Source organism: Chrysemys picta, chromosome 5 (genome assembly GCF_011386835.1).
Source record: "Chrysemys picta bellii isolate R12L10 chromosome 5, ASM1138683v2, whole genome shotgun sequence".
NCBI lineage: Eukaryota > Metazoa > Chordata > Testudines > Emydidae > Chrysemys > Chrysemys picta.
In genome coordinates this window covers 19298006-19309364 of record NC_088795.1, presented here as the reverse complement: position 1 = coordinate 19309364, position 11359 = coordinate 19298006, and the positions used below count along the sequence as shown (strand labels likewise).

The following is an 11359-nucleotide window of genomic DNA, read 5'->3' as shown; positions in this document are numbered from 1 at the left end:
AATTTTAATGACAAAATTATAGCATTATAAAAATAGAAAGACAAAGCTTTAAAAGCGGTGAGAGAATGACCCCAAAAAACTCTGAAGTTCTCTTTTGGGTATGCTCCCGCAAATAAGAACACTTAGCTGAACACGTTGAGCTATATTGAGGCTTTTTAAGCCAGATCTGCCTTAGGTTGTTCGAGGTGCCCCATGCTGAGGCAGTTGCCAGAAACACTAGGAATACAGAGGAGACAGGCAAACAGACTGCTTCCTGGGTCACATTGGAGAATACACACTGAGGTGGTATCTACAGCACAGCCATTTAAAAGGTGCAGTGTACGCTTCCTCTGGGACTAGCCTCCAGCTTCTACTGGGTGTGGAATGAAAATGGGGTTGTGGCTACACCCCTACCACTTCAAAGTCTAGTGTTTCAGGTGGTGCAGACCCTTGCCCTTAGTGTTCAGGGGGTGCTAACAATAGGGTTCTAGCTTCCCTTTCACTCATTCATCCCTTTGCTATCCTCCCAGAATCAGTATCATTATCAGATCCTGCAACTGCATCCTCAAAACCCACCTAATAGCTTAAGGGGCCAATAGACACAGTTGATACTTATTCCATATATTTATAATGAGCAAAAGAGTTTTATAGGTGTATAAAACTACATGGATTAGATATTTTAGCTCTCACCCTTTTATATGGAATATGTAGGTCTTCCTAGGTTGTATGCTTTTCATGGCAGGGAATTGTATTGTCATAAGTATTTGCATAGCACCCAGTCCAATGGAGCTCCAATTATGATTTGGTCCCGTGGGAGCTACTGTAATATAAACCTTAAATAATGATAATGGAAAGTCTGTGGTCTAAAGCACCAAAGGGGAAGGAGCACTCTGCTCCCATCTATTGGTGAACTGGGGAAGCAGAGCTACAGAAAGAACTTCATTTGCATAATCATTATACCCAGAATTCCTTCAGTGACACTTCAGGGGTCACCATAACATTTAAAACAACTCAGAGACTACATACATCAAAGCTCTGTCTGGGAGCTTGTTGCAGATGATGAGACAGCTCTTTGTTGGGATGTAACAGAGCTCTTCACTGAAGCCACAGCAGCAGAGCTGAGTGAACTCTGGTAAGTTCTTTCCTTCCCATTCAATAATGAAGTTGAAATCACTTGTGATCTAAATGCACCCCTATAGTCATACCCTACATACTATTGTATGAATCTTTGCACAAAATATGCTTTGTGAGCTATCATTTAAAAACTAATAACTTGCTAGCCAATATCATGGTGAAATGTATGTACAAAACACATAGTAAGAGTTAGGAACATAAGCTGAAATGCATTTACCAGACCAATCTGCAGGAGGGTGTGATAGGGTCTTCCATGGCCAAGCAACCTAAGGGTTAGATCACTGGTCTTTCAGTCTGCAACGCAAGATGGGGTGGTAAGGGAACCCTGACCCTCCCTCTCTACCCCCCACCCCCAGCTCAGGGCCCTGTGTAGATCAATCCCTAAACAAGCAATCCCAAGCAGGGAGTCAAGACCCACTTCCCTGGGTTACTTCCTGCAAGTCTCTTCAGTTTTGGTCATGGTCCCACTAGTTTAGTTGCCCCAAGTGTTGGGGCTTAGTTGCAGCCTCCCCTTGGCAGAAGAGCCCTTACTTACCTCAAGTGCCTGTACTAGCTGGTGGGTTACTGAGCCATCCCTTCAGGCAGATAGAGAACACCTGCCCCCTTACCACTTAGCACTCAACTGAGCCAGGCTCCCTTCTTTTCTACCCCCTCCTTGCCTGCCACTGGCTACAGGTATAGCAGGGTGGGGCTTGCTGAACCCAAAGGTTTTCTTTAACCCCCAGTGTGCTGGATGGCAGTTTCTCTACTCCCTCACAGGATGCAAAACAAAATATCAAAAATAAAGAACAAGCTGATCCCTTTAGCCAGGTGTCACCAAAGGTAATTGGTAGGGCCCTACCAAATTTACGGCCATAAAAACATGTCACGGACCATGAAATCTGGAGAGGGGGCAGGGCTGGGGGCATTCTGCCTGGGGGCTCCTACTATGGGATGGGCTCTAACTGTTAGTCCCAGCCCAGGCTGGGGAGGGATGGGACTTCCTCTTCCCCTGCAGGGGCCACTCCTGGAGCTGGGTCAGACCTCCTGCCGGAAACCTCCCTGGGTTGCAGGAAGCTCTGCGGCTGCTGGCTGGGATCCCAGTTCTGAAGGCAGCATAAAAGTGAAGGTGGCTGTCTGGCCCCACCTTGCGTGGAAGGCTGCGGCCCCAGCTGTCACCCCCTCCCCCGATGCAGAGAGGCTCCGGCCCCAGCTGTCTCTCCCTTCCCCCCATATGGAGAGTCTGCAGCCCCAGCTGTCACCCTTCTGTCCCCATGCAGAGAGGCTGCAGCTCCAGCTGTCACCCCCTTCTGCCCACGCAGAGAGGCTGTGGCCCCATCTGTCACCTCTTCCCCCCACGCAGAGAGGGTGCGGCCCTAGCTGGCAGCCTCCTGACCCAGGCGGGGAAGTTGCAGCCCCAGCTGTGATCCCTCCAGCCCAGTCGGAAGGCTGCTGGGAAAACCCAGACATATGCATCCGACAAAGTGGGTATTCACCCACGAAATCTCATGCTCCAATACGTCCAGGGCCAGCTTTAGCAGGTGCGGGGCCCCATGCCGAGATGCAAATTGTCTCGCCCCGACTCCGCCCCCTCCCTGCCCCATTGGATCCCTCCCCAAATCCCTGCCCTGGCCCCGCCTCTTCCCCAAGCATGCCACATTCCTCCTCCTCACCCCTCCCTCCCAGGCTTGCGCTGATCAGCTGTATGGCGGCGCAAGCGCTGGAGGGAGGGGGGAGAAGCAGGACGCGGCTTTTTTTTTTTTTTTTTTTTTTTCCCCGCTCCGCTGGCAGCTCCTTTTCCAGACATATGGTAACCCATCCCCGATTCCTGCCATCCTCACTTCTGTGCTGGTGGTGGTGGTGGCACTGGCTTTAGAGCTGGGCTTCCGGCCAGCAGCTGTTGCTCTCTGGCTGCCCAGCTCTGAAGGCAGCACCGCCGCCAGCAGCAGCACAGAAGTAAGAGTGGCAATCCCATGACCTTCCTGCCGTCTTTATATGTCTGTGTTCTAAAACAGACGGCTGCCCTGCTATCCTGCCACTTGGGCTATGGAACTTGTGTGCTGGTAGGAGAACCCCCTTAAGGATTACAGATCTCCTTTGACCCTATACTGCTGTTCACTGGGTGTCAATAAAAGGCCAGTTTGACTGGAGGTAAGGAGTTAAGCGGAAGTGCAGTCCTAGTGCTTTGATGTACTTGTGAAATTCAGAGTTTGAATATTCAGTCTCTTGATCTCATGGTTGTGCAAGGAAAAGGTCCTGCTGTAGGAGAACAGCCAGAGATGGAAATGTAACCTTCACAGCAGAGATGGAAGCTACAAGTTGCATAGACATTGTATAGTATGGAACAGGGTGGATAAAAATTGATGATTTAAACATAAATCAAAAATAAGAGATTTTTTTCATTTAAATTGGACTTTATTATTTAAATCAAATATATTTTTCTTTTAAAAATAAACCTGTTTAAAATTACATTTTAGAGTGTGACAACTTACGTAAAATAATTACACTAAATAAAAAAATATGAAGCAGTATATGTTTGCTGCTGAAGTTTTAAAGAAAGCCAAACCACTGAATTAGTAGAGGTCACTGGCTAAGCACCTGGAACCAGAGTGTGTTGAACTGCTAATCCATCTTTTGACAGCAGTAATCTCTTCTACAGGTGCAAGGATCATACATATTCCATATCCATTTATTCAACTAATTCAGTTCAATGACTAGTTCATTCAAAGTTAAGAAATCAATAAAGCAGAAAAGCTTGATTTCCTCTTCCCATCAATGAATAAAAACTAGGTGTGAGAAGATGAAATTCTCCTAGTTCTAAAGTCTTGAAGGACATGGTAACTAGAAAGAACCATTTCAATTCACTAACTACAGTTTAATAAATCAGTTAGCTTTAAAAGCAAAATGTTTTTGGAAAAAAGAAATTCTCATGTACCCAGCACATTTATGCAATTTTTAAAAATGCCATCTTCGCACATTTCTATTTGAATTCCAGTTTCCATCCAAATAGAGCTTAACACCTATCACAAGTGAAAAATTAATTATCATCTAGTAAATAAGAAATACATCATTCACCATCTTCTAACATAAAACTTTAAAAATTAAGAATCTAAATAAATATATGTTAAGTTAAATAAATGGGTATAGCTGTAGTGTATCCTCCTGTTTAGCAAAAGAAGTACCAGATTTAGTGTAAAGGCTATATTTAGTTGCAAATCAACATGTTTTAATGTCTACCAGCCACTGAGTATCGACTTTTGGGGTTTTTTTTTAGAAAATCACAAAAAAATACAAATGAAAACAATATTAAAATTAAGGTTTCCTGCTTGCTGATTTAAATCATGATTATAATCAGTGATTTAAATAGTTTTCATTTAAATCAATCCTTCCTGATATGGAAGCACTGATGCTACTTGTCTCATTAGCAAGAATTCTGGAAACAAAACACGAAGAGTTAAATGGGGCCTCACAATCACAGTCTGGTTACTTCATTACAGCTCTAAGGTGTTGTGGTGCTGATTTGAGCCCTGAATGCCAATGTATCCTTATGAAGCAGAATTAATTATTACTGTAAACACATCTGCAGCTAAAGCCATCTTCATCTTATGAACATGATTTTTGTTCCCCTTCTACCTTCTTGAATGGGCATTATGTATGTCACATTCTTCTGATAGGCTGCTGTTATAGTTTTTGCTTGTTTGTTTGTTTGTCTGTGTTTGGTTTTTTTAAGGGTGGAAGTTGAAGGACACTCTCCCTAAACAGGTGTCTGATTACATGAACAAGCAGTGTAACCCAGCTGCATTAATAACCCACACTTTGCCTCAATGAAGGATTCGAACTGCGGTGAGCAGGGAAAAGGTGAGATATTTTATTTATTCATCTAAATGACACTTTTGTGACTCAGTCTGATGTAGGAATTTCCAGAGAAAGATTCTGCCATTTCTTGACCAGTTTTTGTGATAGATAAGAGATGGATTCAAAATGGAAACTGATCCAGACCCCTTTTTTTCACAAACTTTCAGAATGTTTGTATCTGAAGCTTGTGTGTATCTGAATACGGATTTTAAACAAGAATCCTGAGTCCAGTCATTCCTGAGACTTGAAGAAATCTGAGATCAAGATCTGAACCTCATGACTCGGGTCTATCTGTCATTTAAAAGGTGTAAATAGAAAGACAGTGGCCTGTCACTTTGAGAATTCTGAGTGCTTGGAAACTGAAAATCAGGAAACTTATTTAAGGGTCTAAATACTTAATTTAGGTGCCTAATGTTAGGCACTTAAGTCTGAAAATTTGGCAATACAGTACACATGAAGATTTAGGAGAAATTATCCTTATTCTGTGGACAAGGATTACTTCTCTGTCTCTGTGGTCAGTTTACGTGTTCCATAGCACACAGAATGGAATTGTGAAAATAACTGAAGGAGGAGAATGGGCTTGTTGTAATAGATATCCAATGTCAGTGTATGGATGATTGTTCTCTCTGGAAATATAGGGCATGATTTATGTGTGCGAAGTCCATCTTGATGTGCATGGAGCATTGTTTGGCAAACATGTTAATTCTTCTATTTTCTGTTTCAGTATTTGCAGCATCCTGTTGTTTTAAGCCCCTGAGCGATGAGGAGTGGGGTGTGAGCAGCACAGCGCTTCTCCTCCAGAATCACCTGTCTGACTCCTTCCCCTTAGTCAAAACTTTTATTAGTGTGTTGATTTTACAATCTTTGCTTCTAGAGCTGTGTAAATTGGGCTTCTCTGAACCTGGAAACATCGGAATAGATTGAGGAATCATTTTTGTTTTGGATTAAGAATTCAAACCTCCGTCCATAGCTTCGAGGTGTGTGAAAGAGAGCAGAGCATGTAGGAAGGTGGTTATCCTGATGGATCTGCTTCCAAGTTATTTGGAATTAAACTAAATTAACCGTTCCATCAAGTAATTACAATAGCTCTCGTGGAACCTCTCCCAGTATGTTCCTCAGGTCCATTGTCTGCTGCCTTGTAGTTGCTTTTTAATCAAGGCTCCTCTGCCTCTTTCTGGAATCCACAATTTGGTCAAGAGCAAGTACCAACCAATCTGCAACCAACGGCACATAACTTGAGTGTGATACACAGAGGGCTTCTACTGAAACAAAGATGTAATCTGAGAAGGCATTTATCAGGTGGAAAGAGGAACACTTTTGTTAGCATGGATTTCCCATTCAAACTGAATAATGACCTTCTGTTACTGTAACATTTCATTAAATGCAGGAAACTGGTTTTCTAATTGCTTCTTGCTTTTCATGTTCTCTTGTGATCTTTACTGCAAAGTTTGTGTAAATGTATCGGGATCGAAATTAAAGTTAACTAATTCAAACTTTGTGGTTTTTTCCCCTCCTAAACAGGGGGAGAGATCATAAATATTGATCTCTACTTGCTTAGGTCAGAGTGTACTGACACTACTGTAAGCTGACCATCTACTCAGAAGGAGCACCACCACCTCCTTTTGCCTGTTGACATAACTACTATTTGCTCTCAGAATATGGAGTTCTCCATCTAATCTCTAGTTTCAGATGTAGACCCCCCCCCCCCATGTGACCTAATCTGCCCTTCCTGTATAGATTATACCTAGGTCTGATGGGGTCCCATTGATCAGTGTCATCACACCACAGTTCAGCAATCCATATTTATAGAGTTATAGACATAGAAATGTAGGGCTGGAAGGCACCTCGGCAGGTAACCTAGTCCAGCCCCTGAGCCACGCCAGGAGGTTGGCAGGGTGGGGTGCAGGCCTTTTGCTCTTTCTGTTTAGAAGGTATTGTCAGCCAGGGGGCTGAGCATCTCCAGTGGCCCTTTTCCCCACTTGGCCTCCTAAGAAGCAAGCCATAGTGGGCTAGAAAGCTGCTCAGCTGTGGCCGTTGTTCGCCGTACAACAGCAGACAATGGCTGAGAGCATGGGGAATTAGCTCCAGTGGTTAAATGCTCACTTTACATGTGAGTGGCAGCAGGATCGAGGCCTGCATTCTCCAGCCTGCTTGTTTCAGCAAGGGGATTGATGCCTGTGCCCTCCAGATAGTGGGGCAAGGACTTTCCCCGAGTCCCTCCAAGGTCGCCAGCCCACATCCTTCCCCTTTTTTGCCCCCTCTCCCTATAGCATTCAGGCAAAAGAGCCCAAACCACCCTCTCCAGGCACACAGGCACCAAGTGACCGCCATGGGGAGTCAAACCCACAACACAGGCATTATTAGCTCCACACTCTACTCAGCACACAAGAAGCATGCTTCCCCTGGAGGTTTGGAAAGGAGCAACAGGCTGCCAAGGGAACTTTGTGGCCTATGGTATGACATGGGAGTGGTGGGGACAGTCTCCGGTCAAGGGTCTGAGTCCAAATGATAGAGCCATTCCCGTCCATGCAAAAAGTAGTGTGATAGATGTCTGCATTCTTTAGTCAGCCTGTCTCATGCTGCCTTTTTTGCGCCCCCTGGTTCTGGCAGTGAGGGAACAAAGCAAGTCCTTTGCAAAGCCTCAACTAAGGGAGCCTCCAGTGGAATCAAACCCACATTCTCAGGTGCTGGAGTAGGCATTTGTGACGCGGTCACCTCACTAGCCTGTTTCTGTTTACTATGCATGGGTTATGATGGCAGGTCAGGAGACAATAGGCTATGCAGGAGTAAGGGCAGAAGAGCCTAGAGGCAAAGAGGGCCTAGAAGGGTGAGTCTGGAGTTAATTGTGTCATGCAGGGCACATAGGGAGGCTGTCAGGGTCACAGGGGTCAAGGAGAGCAAGTTTGGAGGAAACAGAGACGGACAGGGATCACTGATGAAAAGCTTGGTAGGAGTTGGGGTTCAATCAGGCAATCTTGGGGGTGGGGTGGGGGATCACAGAGAAAAAGGCTCAAGATAGAGAGGGTCATGCAGATATCAATGAGGATAGATGTGGAGGCACTGGGGTAAATGATGCCCCAGCAAACCAGACTGGAGGTAGTGGAGGCCTTCGAGAGGTCCCTCGGAGGCAGTGGGGTCACAAAGAGTGTAAGCTGGAGACTATGAGGGCTGGCACAGAGGATACTATGAATCATTTTAGCCTCCGTGGGGTCACATGACACAAAGAGCAGAGATTCATACAGAGGTCAATGAGGATCAAATTGGATCCAGAGCGGGCAAATAACAACACAGAAACAAAGGCTGGAGTAATGGAGAGTTCACTGAAGTTAAATTCAATGCAGAGAGTTCACAACAGGTCACAGACAGCATAGTGGGAAGCAGTGTGGGGTCAGGCAGAGGTCAATCATGATCAATTTTGATGCAGAGGGGTCAAATAAGGAAACAGAGAGCGATGCAGGGGTCATTGAGGGAGCACAAAGGTTCAATTTGAAGACAGAAGGTACACAGGAGGTCACAGAGAGTAGGGCTTCAGGTACAATGAGCTAAATGAGGATTAATTTGAATAAAGAGGGGTCAAATGACGAGACACAAAGCAATGCTGGGGTCGTGAAAAGGTCATGGAGGCTGCATTTGAAGGAAGAGGGTTCACATGAGGTCACACAGCAGGGATGGCGGTAGTATGGGGTCCTGGAAAGGTCAATGAGGATCATTTTGGATTCAGAGGAGTCAAATGAGGACACGGAGAGCAAGGCTGGGGTAATTGGGAGTTCAATGTGGTTTAATTTGAAGGCAAAAGGGTAACAGAGAAAAGGGCTACACATACAATGGGGGTCATACAACGGTCAATGAAGATCCATTTGGATTCACAGGGGTCAAATGAGGCTACAGACAGCAACATTGGGGTCATACAGTTTCAGAGAGGCTCAACTAGAAGGACGAGGATTCACACTCAGTCACAGACAGCACATCTACAGCCACTATGGGGTCAACCAGAGGTCAATGAGGATTAATTTTGCGTCAGAGGGGTCAAATGCGGACACAGAGGGGAAGGCTGGGGTCATGGAGAGTTCAAAGTGGTTTAATTGAAAGCAGAGGGTTCACCCACGGTCAGAGAGAGCAGGGCAGCAGTTACTATGGGGTCACACACAGGTCAATGAGGATCAATTTGGCTTCAGAGGGGTCAAATGAGGACACAGAGGGGAAGGCTGGGGTCATGCAGAGTTCATGTGATTTCATTTGGAGGCAGAGGGTTCACACGAGCTAACAGCTAGCCCTGCTGCATTAACTATGGGATCACAAAGAGGTCAACGAGGATCAATTTGGCTTCAGAGGGGTCAAATGAGACACAGAGATCATGGTTGGGGTCATAGAGAGTTCAATGTGGTTTAATGCAAATCAGAGGGTTCACACAAGGTCAGAGAAAACAGGTCTGCAAGTAGTATGGGGTCACACAGAGGTCGATGAGGATCAATTTGGCTTCAGAGGGGTCAAATGAGGACACAGAGGGGAAGACTGGGGTCATGCAGAGTTCATGTGATTTCATTTGGAGGCACAGGGTTCACCCGAGGTCAGAGAGAGCAGGGCTGCAGTTACTATGGGGTCACACAGAGGCCAATGAGGAACAATTTGGATTCAGAGGGGTCAAATGAGGACACAGGGGGGAAGGCTGGGGTCATGCAGAGTTCATGTGATTTCATTTGGAGGCACAAGGTTCACTCGAGGTCACAGACTGCTATGCTGCAGCTACTATGGAGTCACAAAGAGGTCAATGAGGATCAATTTGGCTTTAGAGGGGTCAAATGAGGACACAGAGGGGAAGGCTGGGGTCATGCAGAGTTCATGTGATTTCATTTGGAGGCAGAGGGTTCACATGAGGTCACAGATAGCCCTGCTGCAGTCACTAAGGGGTCACAAAGAGGACAATGAGGAATAATTTGGCTTCAGAGGGGTCAAATGAGGACACAGAGGGGAAGGCTGGGGTCATGAGGAGTTCATGTGATTTCATTTGGAGGCAGAGGGTTCAGATGAGGTCAGAGATAGCCCTGCTGCAGTCACTATGGGGTCACAAAGAGATCAATGAGGATTAATTTGGCTTCAGAGGGGTCAAAGGAGGACACAGAGGGGAAGGCTGGGGTCATCCAGAATACATGTGATTTCATTTGGAGGCAGAGGGTTCACACGAGGTCACAGCTAGCCCTGCTGCATTAACTGTGGGGTCACAAAGAGGTCAACGAGGATCAATTTGGCTTCAGAGAGGTCAAATGAGGACACAGAGATCATGGTTGGGGTCATAGAGAGTTCAATGTGGTTTAATGCAAATCAGAGGGTTCACACAAGGTCAGAGAAAACAGGTCTGCAAGTAGTATGGGGTCACACAGAGGTCGATGAGGATCAATTTGGCTTCAGAGGGGTCAAATGAGGACACAGAGGGGAAGGCTGCGGTCATGCAGAGTTCATGTGATTTCATTTGGAGGCACAGGGTTCACCCGAGGTCAGAGAGAGCAGGGCTGCAGTTACTATGGGGTCACACAGAGGCCAATGAGGATCAATTTGGCTTCAGAGGGGTCAAATGAGGACACAGAGGGGAAGGCTGGGGTCATGCAGAGTTCAAAGTGGTTTAATGCAAATCAGAGGGTTCACACAAGGTCAGAGAAAACAGGTCTGCAAGTAGTATGGGGTCACACAGAGGTCGATGAGGATCAATTTGGCTTCAGAGGGGTCAAATGAGGACACAGAGGGGAAGACTGGGGTCATGCGGAGTTCATGTGATTTCATTTGGAGGCAGAGGGTTCACATGAGGTCACAGATAACCCTGCTGCAGTCACTATGGGGTCACAAAGAGGTCAATGAGGATTAATTTGGCTTCAGAGGGGTCAAATGAGGACACAGAGGGGAAGGCTGGGGTCATGCAGAGTTCATGTGATTTCATTTGGAGGCAGAGGGTTCACATGAGGTCACAGATAGCCATGCTGCAGTCACTATGGGGTCACAAAGAGGTCAATGAGGATTAATTTGGCTTCAGAGGGGTCAAATGAGGACACAGAGGGGAAGGCTGGGGTCATGCAGAGTTCATGTGATTTCATTTGGAGGCTGAGGGTTCACATGAGGTCACAGATAGCCCTGCTGCAGTCACTATGGGGTCACAAAGAGGTCAATGAGGATTAATTTGGCTTCAGAGGGGTCAAATGAGGACACAGAGGGGAAGGCTGGGGTCATGCAGAGTTCATGTGATTTCATTTGGAGGCTGAGGGTTCACATGAGGTCACAGATAGCCCTGCTGCAGTCACTATAGGGTCACAAAGAGCTCAATGAGGATTAATTTGGCTTCAGAGGGGTCAAATGAGGACACAGAGGGGAAGGCTGGGGTCATGCAGAGTTCATGTGATTTCATTTGGAGGCAGAGGGTTCACAC

At 46.1% G+C, this 11359-nt stretch overlaps 1 long non-coding RNA gene across 1 annotated transcript; it reads left to right on the top strand.

Moving 5' to 3' along the window:
• The first annotated feature begins 965 nt into the window (after positions 1–965).
• On the top strand, positions 966–6440 carry LOC135983551 (uncharacterized). Its single transcript, XR_010601230.1, has 3 exons — positions 966–1111; positions 4823–4950; positions 5672–6440. It is a non-coding gene; the product is annotated as an uncharacterized LOC135983551 (long non-coding RNA).
• Positions 6441–11359: the final 4919 nt, after the last annotated feature.